A 17,706-nucleotide genomic window follows, 5' to 3' on the forward strand; every position below is an offset into this window, starting at 1 on the left:
CTTAAAGTTCAGATTGCTATCGTACAATGGCTTGCAGCAGCACCTAGAGGAGAGTGTGAGAAGAGACTGAAAACAGCACGAGAGTGCAGGGGGAAATCTGCGTGCTGGCTTGGAGCTCCTGAGGTGACGTCAGGATCCAAAAGTAACACGGGGCAAGTGGAAACAGCTGATTGGGTGTGTACAGTCGAGTACAGTTTATTATTTTTATCACTTAAAGAGTTTGTACGGTGTTTATTATTTGCTTTTAGTTTGTAGGGGCTATATCCTGTAGTGATGAAAACCAGGGAGAAGGGCCTGAGAGTAATTGATATTATTTGATATTATTATTTTCCAAAAGGTTTAATTTAAAGGGACAAGTCATGGCAGGAGAGCTGAAAGCATTCTCCTGCTCTATTGGGAAGCCGGGAACATTTCCAGTGCCCGGGGACCAGCATGTGTTCAGGAAGTGTCTCCAGCTGCGGTTCCTGGAAGCCCAAGTTTCAGAACTGGAGCGGCGGCTGGAGTCACTGTGGAGCATCCTCAAGGCGGAGAGCATTGTGGCACGCACTTAGAGAGGCGGTCACTCCACAAGCTCAGACTCCACAGGCAGGGAGGAAATGGGTGACCACCAGGCACAGCAAGAGGGCTATTCAATGCAGGAATCTCCTGTGGCCATTTCCCAGTAAAATAGCTGTACCGCTTTAGATACTGTTGGGGGGGAATAGTGTCTTTGAGAAAGCAGCAGTAGCTAAAATTGTTGTACCACAGTTGGCTCTGCTGCTCAGGGAAGGAGTAAAAAGTGTGGGAATGAAATAGTGAAAGGAGATTCAATTGTAAGGGGAATAGATAAGCATTTCTGTGGCCGCAAACGAGATTACAAGATGTTACCTCCCTGGCAGAGGCGATCTCACACGTTTGGGGGAATCACACTCTCCCTCTTTATGGGGGCCCCACTCCCTGGTGACAGGGCGGCCCAACCCATGACATTGAGCCCCGCCCGCAATGATGTTGAGTCCTCCCCAATGTCGAGCCCTCCCTAATGATGCGGCGCCCTGCCCCAAATGACGTTGCCCCCTACCCCAGTGGCATTGAGCACCGTCCCAATGAAGTTCCCCACCCCACTGACATTGAGTCCTGCCCCCAATGATGTCAAGCCCCACCCCTGACAACATCGAGCCTTGCCCAAATGTTGTCGAGCCCTGCCCTCATGACGGCAAGCCCCACCCACAACTATGCCAGTCTGGTTGCTGCGCAGTGCAAACTTCTCACCCTCAGCGCTGCCTGGCTAGCCTCTGGCTCTGGCCGAGTCACCCCATTTCCACTTGCCACTGCTTCCTGATTCCCTGAGACACGACACTGGCTCTTGCCTGGCCTTCTTCGCACCTCCCAACTGCTGCTCTGCTCACCTCTCAGCTCTCGCTCGAGTGGCCGGGCCTCTGTTCATTTTGGTTGGTTTACCGCTTGCCCTCCATAGCCTTGACCTGGAGGTCGTGCTGCCCACTGCTCCCCTCGACAGCTGTTGGCCAATGCCTCCTCCTCGCCTCACTGAAGGCTTCAAAGGCTCGCACCTCAATGTTTTTTTTAATAAACATTTTATTGAGGTATTTTTTAGTTTTACAGCGACAACAAAATAAACAATATACATGAATCTATAAACATAGTGCAAAAGCCGTCTTCCTCATTTACAGGTCCCACCTTTATTAATCCCCTACTCTAAGAGAAACTAAGCCTTCTGCTGACGATTAATTTTCCGCAAAGAAGTCGACGAACGGCTGCCACCTCCGGGTGAACCCTAACAGTGACCCTCTCAAGGCGAACTTGATTTTCTCCAAACAGAGAAAGCTAGCCATGTCCGACTGCCAGGTCTCCGACTTCGGGGGCTTTGAGTCCCTCCAAGCTAATAATATCCGTCTCCAGGCTACCAGGGAAGCAAAGGCCAGAACGTCTGCCTCTTTCTCCTCCTGGATTCCCGGATCTTCCGACACCCCGAAAATCGCCACCTCCGACTCGGTGCCACCCTGGTTTTTAACACCATGCACATGACATCCGCAAACCCCTGCCAGAATCCCCTAAGCTTCAGACATGTCCAGAACATGTGGACATGGTTCGCTGGCCCTCCCACACACTTTGCACACCTATCTTCTACCCCAAAGAACCTGCTCAGCTGGGCCACTGTCATATGAGCCTGGTGAACGACCTTGAATTGTACCAGACTGAGCCTGGCACATGTTGTGGATGCGTTGACTCTACTCAACGCGTCCGCCCATAGACCATCCACTATCTCTCCTCCCAGCTCCTCCTCCCGCTTGTGCTTCAGCTCCTCGGTCTGCATCTCCTCTGACCCATAAGTTCCTTGTAAATGTCAGAGACCCTCCCTTCTCCTACCCACACCCTGGAAACTACCCTGTCCTGAATCCCCCTTAGCGGTAGGAGTGGGAAGGTTGAAACCGGCCTGCTTAGGAAGTCCCGCACCTGCAGGTACCTGAATTTGTTTCCCCTCGCCAACCCAAACTTCTCCTCCAGCGCCCTTATACTAGGAAAGCTCCCCTCTATAAATATATCCCCCAACCTCTCAATCCCTGCTCTCCACCATATCCGGAACCCCCCGTCCATCCTTCCCGGGGCAAACCGGTGATTATTACAAATTGAAGACCAAACTGATGCTCCCTGTGCTCCCACATGTCTCCTCCATTGCCGCCAGACTCTCAGGGCCGCCACCACCACGGGGCTGGTGGAGTACCGAGGCTGGCGGGAACGGCAGAGGCGCCTTTATCAACGCCCCTAAGCTGGTGCCCTTGCATGAAGCCGCCTCCATACGCTCCCATGCCGACCCTCCCCCTACCACCAACTTCCTGAATATGGCTATATTCGTCGCCCAATAATAGTTACTGAAGTTTTGGTAGCGCCAGCCCGCCCTCTCCCCGACTCCGCTCAAGCATCCCCTTTTTTACTCGCGGCGTCTTGCCCACCCATACAAAGCCCATGATCACTTTGTTGACCCGTTTAAAAAAGGACCGCGGGATAAAGATGGGGAGACACTGGAACACACACAGGAATCTCGGGAGGACCGTCATCTTCACCGTCTGCACCCTCCCTGCTAGTGACAGCGGGAGTGGGTCCCACCTCCGAAAATCGTCCTTCATTTGGTCTACTAGTCGGGCCAGATTTAGCTTGTGCAACCGTTCCCATTCCCGCGCCTGGATGCCTAGATACCTAAAGCTTCCCCCTACCACTCTAAATGGCAGCTCCCCCAATCGCCTCTCCTGCCCCCTCGCCTGGACCGCAAACATCTCACTTTTCCCAATATTTAGGTGATACCCCGAAAACCAGCCAAATTCCCCTAGAATCCTCATGATTTCTTCCATCCCCTCTATTGGGTCCAATACATACAGAAGCAGGTCATCTGTGAAAAGCGAGACTCTGGGCTCCACCCACCCCCCGGACCAGCCCCTTCCGGCTCTCAGTGCAATTGCCAGCAGCTCTATGGCTAATGCGAACAACAGTGAGGAGAGGGGGCATCCCTGTCTCGTCCCCCGATGCAGCCTAAAATAGTCCGATGTTGTCCTATTCATCCGTACGCTCGCCACAGGAGCCTGATACTGCAACCTGACCCAATCAATAAAGCCCCGCCCAAATCCGAACTGTCCCAGTAACTCCCATAGATATTCCCATTCTACTCGATCAAAGGCCTTCTCTGCGTCCATTGCGACCACTACCCTCCACCTCCCTGCCTTCCGGGGGCATCATGATCACGTTTAATAGTCTTCTTACATTGGCCGCCAACTGCCTTCCCTTAACAAACCCAGTCTGGTCCTCCCCAATAGCGTCCGGAACACAATCCTCAATCCTAGAGCACAAAATTTTGGCCAGCAGTTTGGCGTCCACATTCAATAGGGATATCGGTCAGTAGGACCCACACAGCTCCGGATTTTTGTCCCGCTTCAGGATCAGCAAAATCATGGCCTGGGACATCATCAGGGGAAGCACACCTCTCTCCCTTGCCTCATTGAATATCCTCATCAACAATGGCCCCCAATATCCCAGCGAACTTTTTATAGAACTCCACTGGGTACCCGTCCGGCCCCGGGGCTTTATCGACTGCATGGCCTTCAGACCCTCCGCTATCTCTTCCATCCCGATCGGGGCCCCCAGCCCTTCTAGCATCTCCCCGTCCACCTTCAGGAAATGCAGCCCCCCTAGGAGGTGCCTCATCCCCTCTGGCCCAGGTGAGGGTTCCGACCCATACAGCTTACTGTAAAACACCTTAAACGCCTTATTCACCCCTGTTGACTCTCCAACCAAGTTCCCATCTCCATCCTTTACTTTCCCTATCTCCCTCCCTCTTTCTAAGCTGCTGTGCAAGCATTCTGCTGGCCTTCTCTCCATACTCATAAATCGCCGCCCTCGCCTTTCTCAGCTGCTCCACCACCCTCCCTGTGATTAACAAGCCAAACTCCGCCAAACTCCCTTAAAAGCCCTGCCTCTGAGGTCTCCGCATACCTCCTGTCAACCTGTAGTATCTCCTTTACCAGTCGGTCTGTCTCTGCCCTGTCCACCTTCTCCCTCTAGGCCCGTATCGAGATCATCTCCCCTCTGACCACCGCCTTCAGTGCTTCCCAGACCACCGCTGCTGAAATTTCCCCCGTGTCATTGACCTGCAGGTAGTTCTGAATACATTTCCTCAGCCGCTCGCACACCCCTTAATCCGCCACAAGACCCACGTCTAAACCCCAGTGTGGGCACTGGTTACTGTCTTTACTAACCTGCAGGTCGACCCAGTGCGGGGCATGGTCTGAGATTGTGATCGCCGAGTACCCCGTGTCCACCACCCCCATCAGTAAGGCCCTGCTCAAAATAAAGAAATCAATCTGGGAGTACACTTTATGCACGTGTGTGAGTAGAAGGAGAACTCCTTCACCCTCGGCTGCCCAAATCTCCATGGATTCACGCCCCCCATCTGCTCCATGAACCATTTTAGCTCCTTAGCCATTGCTGGCACCCTGCCCGTTTTTGAGCTTGACCGGTCTAAACCAGGGTCAATAACTGTGTTTAAGTCCCGTCCCATGACCAACTTATGCGAATCCAGGTCCGGTATCTTCCCCAGCATCCTCTTTATAAACTCCACATCGTCCCAATTTGGCGCATACACAGTTACTAGTACCACCTGCACCCCTCCAGCTTCCCACTGACCATAATGTACCGGCCTCCCACATCCAAAACTATTCTTCCCGCCTCAAATACCACCCGCCTGTTGTTCTGGATCGCGACCCCTCTAGTCTTCGAGTCCAGTCCCGAGTGAAAAACCTGTCCAACCCAACCTTTCCTTAATCTAACTGGTCAGCTACTCAAAGGTGCTTCACCTGCAGCATTACCACGTCCGCCTTCGGTCCTCTCAAATGCCCTCTTGACCGGCCCATTTAGCCCTCGTACAGCCTAGTTGGGGGGCTCATCGCCATCCCCCCCCCTTCGCCGATCAGCCATCACCTTTCTTGGGCCAGTCTCCAGCCTGCGCCCTGCGTCTCCACTGGCTTGCCCCCAGGCAGCCTCCGCCCCCGACCTCCTCTCTGTCCCTCAGCAACAGTCCCTCCCTCGTCAGCAGAACATTTCCCCCTCTAGCAACAGCACAATGGAAATCAACCCCTTTGATAAGACTAACATATGTTCACCCCCCACTATGCGTCCGTGAGCTAGCCCACCCAGCTAGCTTGGAGGCCCCCAACCCTGGCGCCAGACATTCTCCCACCTATTGTTCCCGCCCCACCTTCCCCCCTGCCCCGCCCGCTCATACTCACATGTTCAAATGAAAGACAATCCCAACACAATTGTCCGACAGAGAAAAAAAAACGCTAAACAAAGAAAAGATCAAGCAAGAGATCCAGCATCTGAACAAACACACCTCCATCCCCCAATAGTGCAAATGTAAACTTTAACTCACATCAGCTCTGCAACTGGCCCCAAATCGATACAGAAGGCATTACAAATAGTGCCCACAAAACGAAAAAACAAGAAACTTTTTTAAACATGAACGTTGCAGCAAAGTTCAAAAGTTCTCAGTCCGCCACCAGTCCTTTCCTTTTCGCGAATCCAGCGCTTCCTCAGGCGAATCGAAATAAAAATGTTGCTCCTCGTACATGACCCAGAGACAGGCCGGATACAGCAGTCCGAACTTCACCTTTTTCTTAAAAAGGGTCGACCTGATCTGATTAAACCCCGATCTTCTCCTGGCCACCTCCACACTCAAGTCCTGATAGATTTGCAGGATACTGTTCTCCCATTTACAGCTCTGTGTCTGCTTGGTCCACTGTAAAATACGCTCCTTGTCCAAATACCTGTGGAATCTCACCACCACTGCCCTCTGGGGGTCTCCCATTCGCGGATTCCTCGCGAGCACTCTGTGAGCCCTGTCTACCTCCAAGGGTCAGGAGAATGCCCCATCCCCCAGCAGCTTCTCGAACATGTCCGCTATGTATGCCCCAGCGTCCATTCCTTCGGACTCCTCCGGGAGCCCGACGATTCTCGAGTTCTGCCGGCGGGAACTATTCTCTAGGTCCTCCACCTTCTCCAGGAGCCTTTTCTGCTGGTCTCTCAGCATCCCCACCTCCAACTCCACCGCTGTTTGATGTTCCTCCTGGTCAGCCAGCGCCTTCTCTACCTTCTGGATCGCCTGATCTTGGGCATCCAATCTAAGCTCCAGACACGCAATTGACTCTTAACAGGTCCAAGCAGCCCTGCTTCTGTTTGGCGAAGCCCTCCTGGATAATTTGCATCAGCTGCTCCGTTGACCGCTGGGTCGACAAGCCAGAGGTCCGGTCCTCCGCCATGCTTACTCCCGGTGCAGCTTCAGCCCAACCTTCTCTGTCCTTCTGTTTCTACCTTTGGGAGCAGTTCTAGACCTCCTCTCCATGCACCGATGTGGGAATCCAGTACACCATAGCCTCTGTCATCGATTTTTCAAATCAAGTCCGGTAAAAAATCGGGGGGAAAGGTCCAAAAGCCCGACCCGAACGGGAGCCACAAAATGTGCAACTTACTCCTTCATAGCCGCCACCGGAAGTCCGCACCTCAAATGTTAAGTCAGCGACTGAATGTCAAAAACCTGGCTGTTGCTTTGCACCTTTACTCGATGAAAATTCAGAAACTTCGTACCAATTCAGGCGTTACACGTCCAAACTGCTCAAAGTCTCCACCACCTCTCAATGTCTGGCAAACTGTTTTCCCGCTCCAAAGGGGAGTCCACCAAACAGAGCCTGATGCTGTTCTATATTGTCTGCTGATAGACTCAGAATGAGCCTCTCAACAAACTTAGAGCTACCAAGGCTCTGATTGGTGTTCGCATGGTGTTCCCACCACAACAGTCACCTCCCCCTATGGGGCCCTCCCATTGGACAGGGCCCCACACTCCAGAGCTGTTTCATTAAAAGTCCACCTCTGCTCCATGGTGCAAGGGCCAAGGATTTCTCAGAGTGACTACAGGGCATTCTTGAGGAAGAGGGTGAACAGCCAGTGGTTGTGGTACACAGTGGTACAAACAATTTTGGTTAAAAATGGGATTAGGTCCTAAAAGTAGAATATAGAGGGCGGGATTCTCCACCCCCAAGCCGAAGTGGCCGCGCCGTCGTGAACACCGTCGAGGTTCACGACGGCACGGAACGGTCCCGGTCCCGACCGATTCAGGTGGAACCAGCAGGCGGCTGATCCAATCGGGATCCAGTGTCTATCTACCAATAGCCTCTCGGCATCCCAGGGTACTTTAATACCCCTAATACATACCACCACGCTGATATATCCTGCTATTTCTGCTCTGAGTAGCATGTGGCACTAGTAGTAATCCTGAGACCTCTACCTTTGAGATCCCACTTTTCAACTTACTTCCAAACTCCCTGGGCGCGATTCTCCACTCCCACGCCGGTTGGGAGAATCGCCTGGGCCGCCGAAATTTCTGGAGACGTCGGTCCGACGCCCTCCCGCGATTCTCCCAAGCGGCGGGAACGGCCCGGTCGAGTTTCGCGGGCCGCAGGCCGGAGAATCGCCGGAGACACACAAAATGGCGATTCTCCGGCACCCCCGCGATTCTGAGGCCTGGATGGGCCGAGCGGCCAGGCCAAAACGGCGGGTTCCCCCCAGCGCCGTCCACACCTGGTCGCTACAGTCGTGGGCGGTGCGGGAACGCTAAGGGGGCGGCCTGGGTGGGGGGGGGCGAGGGGGGATCCTGCACCGGGCTTCACCTTGAATGTGGGGTGGCCCGCGATCGGTGCCCACCAATCGTCGGGCCGTCCTCTCCGAAGGAGGACCTCCTTCCTTCCGCGGCCCCGCAAGATCCGTCCCCCAGCTTCTTGCGGGGCGGATTTGGACAGGACGGCAACCACGCATGCGCAGGTTGGCGCCGGCCAACCCGCACATGCGCGGGTGACGTCCGTTATGCGGCGCCGGCCGCGTCATCTATGCGGCGCCGCTTTTACGCGGGCGACAAGGCCTGGCGCGGATAGATGACGCGGCCCCGATAGTGTGCAGTATAAGATGTAAACACCCAATAAAAATACTAAAAAAAAAATGTGGTTAACTCCTCTACCATCCTCTTAGCTGTAATATGCAGTCCAGCAGCTATGTGGACCTCACATGTCAGCAGTCAGATATTGGAGGCAGTCCTGGGGTGCACAGGGCATGCAGCAGGAAGAACCATTAGGAGCATGATGTAATCCAGCTGCTGGGAGGGGACAAAGGCTGCGTGCTCCAGAGGAAAACAACACAGCCTGGTATGCAGGGCTGACTCACAGACACTGTTCCGAGGCTTTGGCTGTCTCGGGTGATGCTAACTGGAGGCATCTGCAGCCTGTAAACACATAATAACGGGAGAGGGGGTGGTATGTGAAACTCTCCTGGGGGAGAGGTGTGTATGGGTGGGGGCACGGGTGGGAGTGGGCGTGTTCACCTCGGTAGATGGTTGCACACAGTCTCTAGATGGGACAGGTAGAGATCCACATGGAGTTTGGGCACCTCACAAGTGATGGGCTCAGGGTAGAGGGTAGGAATGTCCACCACAACAACTATGGGATCCAGTATTATTGGGGGAGGCTGGACAATAACAGGAGGAAGCTCGACTTTCACACATTGAGGTTGGAGGTGTATGTGTGGCACACAGGCAGTGAGTGAGGGAGTGTCAAACTTCATTTGGAAATGAAGGGAAGAATCGCCATCTCGCTCTACCACAGTTATGACACAGTTATAAATCAAACGTATCAGTGAACCTGATGGGGAGGGGTCTGAGCCAGCGTGGGAGGAGGTGAGATGCCACCCTGGGCAAGTGCGCTCTCAATTCCAGCCCCACGTGTCCCAGAGTCACAACACAAGTGAATTAACAAATAATTCTTCTCAAAATTCCTGAAGCTTTTCGCCCTTAGTGGCCCAATAATTACAGTCACCAGGTTCGTAAGCAGAAATTACTGTTTGTTTATAACAAGAATGGTGTTGAAATATGCAGTAAACACAACTGGATAACAACAAGTTAACCTACTACCCCCTTTAAATGTCCTTCCCCTCCACCCACACACACAAGATTGACAAATACCAAGGGGGGGAAGAGTTAAAATAATAAGGATGAAGGTCAAAAGATAAGAGTCTCTGCTTTAAATGGTGGTTCTTTAGCAAGCTCCGTCACAGCACGCTGGTTGATAAAAGTCTCTGGTTTACAGCTGGTAATGGTATTCCTTGCAGAGTTATTCATTCAGTACTCATAGGCAGCAGGCTTTCTTCTGGAGCGACACTTCAGTTATTATCAAACTGGGCCTTCTGCTCAAGGTTCACATTAAAGCCTATTTTTTTCTTGAGAACTTTATTTCACATCGAACCCTGCTTCCAGCTCGTGTTTGGATTTCAGGCCTTTGCGATCTCAAACAAATAGCATCCAGACTCACTGGAGAGAGAGTCAGCCCTCAGGGTGGCCTTCTGAAGAAGATTAGTTAGATCTTTTTGGAGAGAATTAATTAGAACCCTCAATCCAAGCTGCAGAATCACAAGTGAAACCAAAGTCGAACCATGTGACTTTAAAGACATTCCATCTGACCATAAGACCTAGGAGTAGAGTTAGGCCACTTGGCCTAGCGAGTCTGCTCCGCCATTCAATCATGGCTGATATTTTCTCATCCCCATTCTCCTGCCTTCTCCCTATAACTCCTGATCCCCTTATTAATCAAGAACCTATCTATCTCTGTCTTAAAGACACTCAGTGATTTGGCCTCCACAGCCTTCTGCGGCAAAGAGTTCCACAGATTCACCACCCTCTGGCTGAAAAAAATTCCTCCTCATCTCTGTTTTAAAGGATCGTCCCTTTAGTCTGAGATGGAGTCCTCTGGTTCTAGTTTTTCCTACAAGTGGAAACATCCTCTCCACGTCCACTCTATCCAGGCCTTGCAGTATCTTGTAACTTTCAATAAGATCCCCTCTCATCCTTCTAAACTCCAACGTGTTTACCGCATATTTCAACATCAAACCCAGAGTCCTCAAGCGATCCTCATACGCCAAGTTCTTCATTCCAGGGATCATTCTTGTGAACCTCCTCTGGATCCTTTCCAAGGCCAGCACATCCTTCTTTAGATATGGGGCCCAGAACTGCTCACAATACTCCAAATGGGGTCTGACCAGACCTTATATAGCCTCAGACGTACATCCCTGGTCTTGTATTCTAGCCCTCTTGACATGAATGCCAACATTGCATTTGCCTTCTCAACTTCCGACTGAACCTGCACATTAACCTTAAGAGAATCGTGAACAAGGAATCCCAAGTCCCTTTGTGCTTCTGCTTTCCGAAGCATTTCCCCATTTAGAAAATAGTCTATGCCTAAATTCCTTCTTCCAAAGTGCATAACCTCACACTTTTCCACATTGTATTTCATTTGCCACTTCACTGCCCACTCTCCTAGCTTGTCCAAGTCCTTCTGCAGCCCCCTTGCTTCCTCTTAACCTTTCAGTTTCCCCAACACCTTCTCCTTAGTGATGGTCACTGCACTCACCTCTGCCCTCAAGTTCTCCTGGAGCTCTGGTATCCCACTGGTGTCTTCCACCGTGAAGACTGATGCAAGGTTTTGTCTGGGTGGGATCAGATCCAATCACCACCTGTTACCGGGCAGAGCACAGCCTTTTGGGCCCATTCATTGGCCACCAGCAAAATTTATCAAACCAAGTCATCACTGATGTCGGCCAATCTGTCATTGGTGCCGCTCCGTCTTCAATCACCAACTTAAAACAGCGTAGCCTTCTGGGTCCTTCTATTTGAATTTAAGGTACAGGTTGCTTACAGGCTACTTTTCCTTAAAGCGATAGGTCCACTGCTGGGACTGTAATGCTGGGCTCAAGGGCCCATTCTGGGGGCTACCTCTAACTTGTGGATGCCTCAAGCGTGAACAGGAGTGAGCTTAGAGAGAAAGGAACAAGACCTCCTTTGGAAGATAGCCATTGAAAGCCAGTGGCGTCATCAGCACTGCAACAGGGATACTCACAGCTCAGTGGCTTAACATCACAGTCACTGCATCTCACGAGTTATACGTAAGTTTAGAAATTTGTGATTGCAGGCAATAGTGAAGGAGGCACAGCTGCATCCAATACGTGGCTTCGTCAAGGAAGGCCTGTCACGTGTTCAGCAGAATTGGCATCTGCTCATTGACCGTCAGCAACTGATTGTTAATTACAATGCCACATCAGAGATTGGAGCACAGGGCTAGGTTGGATCACTCATTTCATTTACACCTTATCATCCCACACAGAGTTCCAGATGTTGCACATCTGGGATGACATCTTGGTCATTTCGATGTATATGCTCACATCTCAGGGACAGGGTTGTATCAGCCACCATGCAGGTAGGACAGAAAAAATTATAGATTTTACAGTTATCATAAATTCCATCTTATGAGCTTTACTCTCTTGACCCTTTAATCATTACCATATTACATGTTTCCGAGAGAAGACAAAAGCAGAACTGGATACAGGGCTCAATGCTGCCTTTGTCACAGTCCTAATGCAATGGATGAGGCAAAGAAGGGAGAGGTGACAGCAAGTGCAGTTCCAGCAGGAGGGCCCACCTGAGGGACATGGTCAAGGAGGGAGTCAGGAGGAGAGAGCCGGACAACAGAGCTGACTCGCCAGACAGACGGTATACTGAAGAAGGCGTCCTATTTACAAATGAATGACAGACAATGCCAGGCACATCTGCGCTGTTGCCAAGCTCTGGTAGATCACACCTGTCACTTTCTTCGTGAAAACCTGACATCATGTGGAGTGGTAAGCCAGCCCTGCCAGTGTCTGAGGGTGACTGCCTGTGGGATGTTCCAGGGAGTAATCGGGATCTGTGCAGCATCGCTCAGTCCGCAGCACATTGTTCCGAGAAGAGGTACAATGCTGCTCACAGCTTCACACTCTCCCTGATAGAGCAGTCCATACTGCTTCTGAAGATGCACTTCAGATGCTTGGGCCACTCAGGAGGCTCACTACAATACACTCCCAATAGGGTTTCACACATCGACACAGTGTATTGTGCCCTTCGCAATCTGACAATGCAAAGAGGTGAGCCTTTGCCAGAGGGTGAACTCGAGGAGGGTGAGAGCCAATTGGAGGATTTAGATCCGGAGCCCCAGGAAGCTCAGGAAGTTGCTGAAGGTGAGTAAGAGCACGATGACACCATGGAGGAAGCAAGACATGGGGTGTGTCCGTGATACTTCAATTGCTGACAAGTTCCAGGAAGAGTAAAGTTAAGTGAGGGCTTATAGCCACACCTCTCCTAGTCCTCAACGCCATTCCCTTTCATCTCCGGGGATTTTAACCATCCGCAGTGAGAACCAGTCCTGCATTCACACTTGAACGTTGAGACCTCATGAATCACCCGGCCATGATCTCTGCTTCGGTCCACGGTGTCCTGTGAATGCGCTCACTCTGGGAACTGAGAGTCCACTGAGCAGTGAGAGTGACATCACATGAATGTTAATCTCACAGTGAGACACTGAGTGGGAGGATGGCTAAGCCTTAACATAAGAGGATTCTAATGTACAAAATCACAACGCCTTCAGCTGACCAAAACAGTCACAGAAACATGGGGCGGGATTATCCGCAAACTGGCGTGATATCCGCTACCCGGCGCCAAAAACGGCACGGATCACTCCGGCGTCGGGCCGCCCCAAAGGTGCGGAGACCAAGCCCTCACCTTTAGGGGCTAGGCCCGCGCCGGAGTGGTTTCCGCTCCGCCGGTTGGCGGGAAAGGCCTTTGGCGCCACGCCAGCTGGCGGCGAAGGACTTCGCCGGGCGACGCATGGCGGGCGCGTCAGCGGCTGCTGACGTCATCCCCGCGCATGCGCAGGGGAGGGGGTCTCTTCCACCTCCGCCATAGTGAAGACCATGGCGAAGGTGGAAGAAAGAAAGTGCCCCCACGGCACAGGCCCGCCCATCGGTGGGCCCCGATCGCGGGTCAGGCCACTGTGGGGGCACCCCCCGGGGCCAGATCGCCCCGCGCACCCCCCAGGACCCCGGTACCCGCCCAAGCCGCCTTGACCCGCCGTTCACAAGATGGTTTAATCCACGCCAGCTGGAGAGGGTTGACAGCGGCGGGACTTCGGGCCATCGCGGGCCGGAGAATTGCCGGGGGTGAGCCCGCCGACTGGCGCGATTCCCGCTGACCGGCGCGCGCGATTCCCGCCCCCGCCGAATCTCTGGTGGCAGAGAATTCGGGACAAGGCGGGGGCGGGATTCACGCCAGCCCCCGGTGATTCTCCGACCCGGTAGGGAGCCCACTGGGTACATCCGGATGTCTGTAATAAATTTAGATGTCTTCTGGTGGCTGAGGCCTGATAATAATCTTTATTGGTGTCACAAGTAGGCTTACATTAACACTGCAATGAAATAACTGTGAAAAACCCATGTCGAATCTCTGCCTGATGTTCTGCCACCTCTGATCTGCACCCTGTTACTCCTGTGTATGAGCCTGCACTGCAGGAAGGTGAAAGAAAGTTAACTGATGAGAAGGGATGGAGCAGAGGTTTGGAAACTTTCATGTCCCTGTATGTGGTAAATCCAGAAGGGCTTGAGGATTGAGTCTGAGCAGCTTGGTAGATGGGTCAGTGGTGATGTGAAAGTTTCTAGGAGACAATCAGCAGTGACATGTCCCCTGCTAATGGATGTGTGAGGTTCCTAAGGGAGTAGCGCTGGAGAGCATGATGCCATGATGAGAGTTTGATATTGCAGGGAGTTGAAGGATGCCTTTCTCTGGCGGAGCAGATAGGAGCATTTGTCCTCTCCTTGCACTGGATGGCACTTCGTAACACAGTAGGCAGCCAGGTTGACCTGCTCTGTGATGGCCTCCCAGATCACAGCCGAGAGGCTCATATGCTTCCTGGGTTACAGGGCTTGCCTGAGCACTAACACTCCTCTTACCAAGGCCTCAAGTGCCTACTGGGTGAAGCAGCCTTCTTCTTGAGGCTGGAAGTCTTCTTCTTCTGGGTGGAAGACATCTGTAACGGTCTCCTGGAGGCAGACGGGCTGGAGAGGGTGAGATGGATGTGTTCGACTGGCATTTAAGTATGGCGCTCGGACCTTTGACCTTGCCAGCTGACGGTGGGTGGACAAATCAGCTCCCAGCCCACCAGGTGGTTCGGTCCGATACTCAGCTGTGCACAATGAATGAACTTCCAAGCGGGGACTCGAGCATTAGTTCCCCCATTCCAAGAAGCGGGGTGGGTGCCACCAAAACCACCCGCCGCTGCACTTGGTCTCATAAATGGAAAATTCCACCCATTGCGTTCAGCAACATCAGATCATAACCACTGCCCACAATCTTTCATGATGTGGAAGTGCCGGCGATGAACTGGGGTGAGCACATTAAGAAGTCTTACAACTCCAGGTTAAAGTCCAACAGCTATATTTTGAGTCACCAGCAAAGATCCATGCCATAGATTCTATCAGGTGATCATCACATCAGATGATGAAGGAGCTGTGCTCCGAAACATGCAACATCTACAATCGAGAACTAGAGGGCATAGGTTTAAGTTAAAAGGGGAAAGAATTAATGGGAATCTGAGGAGCAACATTTGTACACAGAGGATGGTACGTATGTGGAATGAGCTGCCAGAGGAAGTGGTTGAAGCAGGAACATTGATAACATTTAAAAGGCATTTGGACAGATACATGGATAGGAAAGGTTAGAAGGATGTGGGCCAAATGCAGGCAAATGGGGTTAGCTTAGTTGGGCTTTTTGGTTTGCATGGACCAGTTTGGGCTGAAGGGCCTGAGGATGCCGTAGATTCTGTCTATGATCTCCAACATTCCCCAGTACAGATGAAAAGTCATTGACCTGAAACAAAGGCCTTTCCCGCTATGGGACTCTCTGTTCCAGGCAGTAGTGCACCCCTGTCCACAGGTTTCCCGGATGAGTGGGGTGTCTTCAATGGGAAATTGATTAACAGTGGCGGGAACAGAGAATCCCGCTGCCAGCGAATGGCACCGTGCCAAGAAACACGCGGGTGGTGGACCAGGCAATCCAGCCCAAAGTTGTTTCTCTCTCTCCACACTTGATGCCTGATCTGCTGAGTATTTCTCGTATTTTCAGTTTGTCGTACAGCTTTTATTGTTTACTTGCTGTTGGAGATCAACTGACTGCAGTGCACTTGATGTGGTCTTTTGAGACTTTCCGGGTCACTTTGTGACAACACGCCAACCTACAATCAACATTGTTCCTGGAAATTCTCACACAACTTCACCTAGAAAGAGTGGGTGCTTATTGGAGGAATTACCTGAAGACAGAGTTTGCTTCATCTTGGGAATCCTGCTAGTGACCCTCCTTGGTCAGGAGAGGAATGGTTTGGGGGGGGGGTGGAGAATGGTGAGGTGAGGTCAGGCTGCTTCACCGCTGCTGGTACAGGCCATCCCTCGTCCCTCCTTATCTGAATCTTCTCCAACACCTCCACCATGCCACATCGGCAGAGGTATGTGCATTCTCGCTCAATCTCTGAGCCATACAATATACATTAATGATCTGGAAGAAGGAACTGAAGATACTGTTACCAAGTTTGCAGATGATACAAAGATCTGTAGAGGGGCAGGTAGTATTGAGGACGCAGGCGGGCTGCAGAAGGACTTGGACAGGCTAGGAGAGTGGGCAAAGAAGTGGCAGATGGAATACAATGTAGAAAAGTGTGAGGTTATGCAGTTTGGAAGGAGGAATGGAGGCATAGACTATTTTCTAAATGGGAAGATGCTTGGGAAATCACTTCCTTCCCGCAAAATAACTCCCACTTTCTGTAATCCCACACTAGAAGGGGTTGGAGAGGCAACAGGTTTTATTGGCAGAGCTAATGACAAATTACTTACCATTGGGCACTTGGATGTAATAGGACGAATGTTATAGGGGAATGTCAGCCAGCTATGTTGGACAGGAAGCCAGATCTAACGAGGGGAAACTTGCTCATCTCAAGCCTGGAGTTGGTCGGATTAGAAATGCTAATTGGAAGCATTAGTGTAGCTTTTTAAAAATTATTGTTCTTGAAGACAGGAAGAGATGATGGTGTGGTGGCAAAGTTACTGGACCAGTAGTCCAGAGGCTCAGGATAATGCTCTGGTTCTCATGGGGTTCCATGTTTTATGGGTTCAAATCCCACCATGGCAGCTGGTGCGATATAAAGCTAGTCTTGGTAATGATGACAAGGACAACTATCATCGATGGACGCAAAAAACCCATTTGCTTCACTAATCTGCCACCAGCAATGTGATTGACTCTTAACTGCCCTGTGAAATGGCCTAGTAAAGCCATCCATTCAAGGGTAGTTAGGGATGGGCATCAAATTCTGGCCTGGTCAGTGGCACCCACATCCCATGAATGAATGAAGAAAAAATTGTTCTCAAGTTAGTTGAATCAAGGTTGAGATTAAAATTAATTCATCTTTACATTACTTGTCTCTAACCTGGTTTAGCACAGTGCACTAAACAACTGGCTTGTAAGAATAAGGCCAGCAGAGTGGGTTCAATTCCCCTACCGGCCTCCCTGAACAGGCGCCGAAATGTGGCGACTAGGGGCTTTTCACAGTAACTTTTTTGAAGCCTACTTGTGACAATAAGCGATTATTATTATTATTAAATATGGCAGTTTACTGGCTCTTGTGTGACTTTGTCTCACTAAAATGTTTCAGTCTACTTCTGGAAAGGATGGAGAAGCGTACACAGTAAAGTTGCAGTCCCAGATGACCATAGGCTGCTTTCCCCTTTGAGGGGGGAGAGCTGACTGGTGGTGATTTAACCTGAGGATCACCACACCTCAGGTGAAGGGCAAGGTTGCCTCCAAGAATAACATCAGCCGGTATGGGGATTGAACCCGGGCTGCTGCCATTGCTCTGAATCACGAACCAGCTGTCCAGCCAAATGAGCTAAACCAGCCCCCGCCGAACACCAGGGTGCATGCAAAATGCACAATATCCAATTCAGATCACAAGGGGGTACTATTGCTGCAGCCCAACTTATGACATTAGATGTTGGGCATTACAGGCACACTCCTGTCTGAAGACACTTTACAGGAATGAAAAGTACCTCTGTACCAGAGGGAGTACCTTGTCACAGCCCTAATGTTTTCTCAAACATTAACAGTCATCAAATATCCACACAATCTGATCCATGCAGCATGCACACTATGCATGTGGGTATATTGAGTATTAATTTATTTGTGTTACTTCCCTCGATGGAAAAGCTGAGAACAAGTGAAACAAT

At 51.3% G+C, this 17,706-nt stretch overlaps 1 protein-coding gene across 1 annotated transcript in view; it reads right to left on the reverse strand.

Moving 5' to 3' along the window:
* The window catches only part of LOC140424846 (integrin beta-1-like), a 213,064-nt gene that overhangs the window by 147,783 nt on the left and 47,575 nt on the right, over nt 1-17,706 (reverse strand). The gene's annotated exons all lie outside the window — the stretch shown is intronic.

The sequence above is a fragment of the Scyliorhinus torazame genome, chromosome 6 (assembly GCF_047496885.1).
Source record: "Scyliorhinus torazame isolate Kashiwa2021f chromosome 6, sScyTor2.1, whole genome shotgun sequence".
NCBI lineage: Eukaryota > Metazoa > Chordata > Chondrichthyes > Carcharhiniformes > Scyliorhinidae > Scyliorhinus > Scyliorhinus torazame.